At 35.0% G+C, this 1,751-nt stretch overlaps 1 long non-coding RNA gene across 1 annotated transcript; it reads left to right on the top strand.

The window, feature by feature from the left end:
• Positions 1 to 571: 571 nt before the first annotated feature.
• LOC111518092 (uncharacterized) lies at positions 572 to 1,417 on the top strand. Its single transcript, XR_012466702.1, has 2 exons — positions 572 to 706; positions 822 to 1,417. It is a non-coding gene; the product is annotated as an uncharacterized lncRNA (long non-coding RNA).
• The last annotated feature ends 334 nt before the right edge of the window (positions 1,418 to 1,751 follow it).

A 1,751-nucleotide genomic window follows, 5' to 3' on the forward strand; every position in this document is an offset into this window, starting at 1 on the left:
AAAAAATATATACAACTTCGATGTTTATTTATTTATAATAATGAAAATAATGATGAAAATAATACGCTCTGTATATTCAACTGCATCTAGTTATCATTCAATCACTTACCATCAATCAGTTCTTATTTATAATTGCCTTGTAGTAATTGGTGCTTCGAGTGTTCTCTGAGATTCCTGTGGAATACAAATACGAGAAATAAATAACCTAACATTCTCATATTTAGTTCTTCAAAATATACATTCACATCACTGTTGAGTTATATTGGCAATCTGTGTCACTTCTGTTAAGTTCATATCATTGAAAGGTTTGATTAAAGGGTTCACCTGTGACGTCATTGAAGATGATTTTACCCCGAACAGACCGTCTGTGACATCAATAACCATGACGACCAGATAACCGCAATAATTAACCCATTTCATGGGATTGCGAAATAAAACTGACTAGATGACAAGTTGACATACCTTTGAAAGGGGGATATCCTTTCCTTTTTTGATCATCACGGCACATGGCAGGAGCTAAATTTGAGAATTGTGCTCACATCTTGGATGGATTTGCCTTATACGTATTAGGAGGTTAATATAAGAGTTTCTTATTCTTGAGAAAAGAAAGAAATATCCACTTCAGTGTTTTGGGATTTGAATTATTCTATCTTCCTAATCAAACCGTAATCGTTAGACCTCACTTCAGGCCGTCCACTATATACAGGTACATCTTCCACTAGCTTGTCAACTATCCATTGAGAGGTATCTTAATAGGCATCTCTCCCAAATAAAACTGGAACTTGGCACAGGATTGTTCGTATAACCTTACTTTGTTTCAGGCCTTTTCATTTTTGGCCCTTTCGCTTTATCTCTTCGTTGTACGTTGGTTACATCTTGACGATTAGCTTATTGTTACCTTTATTACGGTACTACAAGAAGTCTCTGACAACCAGAAAATCATTGATTACAACTATAATACTTACCACAGAATCTCAAGATCATTTATGAACACACCAGATCTCTACAAAGTTTCGAACGAAGAGAATATCATTGGAGAAAGATATACGCTGGCAACATCTTGATCAGGCGAGCTCTTTCCATTATTTCTATTGCTTTACTTATATTAATATTACACCTCTTGTTGCTTGTCAATTATCCTGTTTATTAGTGACATTTGAATGCTGCTTTTTGGCTGTGAAGCCTTATCTACCAGTGATTCTGGAAGAAAGAATACAACTAACTAAATATCACAACTCTGAAATTATATTTACTTACCACTTACTAGTTTATATATATGTAAACTCTGATGTATATATACATAGGGGTATCAAATGATCATGTCTTCTCCCCATGCTGATTGAATGTTTCAATGTTAAATCTATATGTAGTTAAGTCTACTTGCAACTTGCACAACGAATAAATCCACTTCCTATCACACGAGAGTATTTTTTTCACGACCCACTCTCCGAAAGTAGCTAACCACAGTATTTTAATTAGTAAAAACCCCATTATAGCCCCAAACGTTGCTCCTATCATTTAGAGGCGTTTGCAGGTTATAACACACTGTTACAACTATAAATATACACACTACCGTGAGAAGGTTATGTTGCTTGAAGTGAACTCTACACGAATCGCGAAATTTTAATTAACAGAGGTATCTCAGGGCTCTTTTTTGTAAAACAAAAACATTTTGAAGAACATTTCCACTGCACACTCCCCAGAATGGGATACCATATCGCAAATGTGACTCTATCAAGGAGTAGTATACT

Source organism: Leptinotarsa decemlineata, unplaced genomic scaffold, assembly GCF_025532065.1.
Source record: "Leptinotarsa decemlineata unplaced genomic scaffold, Ldec_3_MD MMD2_tig00026282_RagTag_RagTag, whole genome shotgun sequence".
In the NCBI taxonomy this organism is placed as follows: Eukaryota; Metazoa; Arthropoda; class Insecta; order Coleoptera; family Chrysomelidae; genus Leptinotarsa; species Leptinotarsa decemlineata.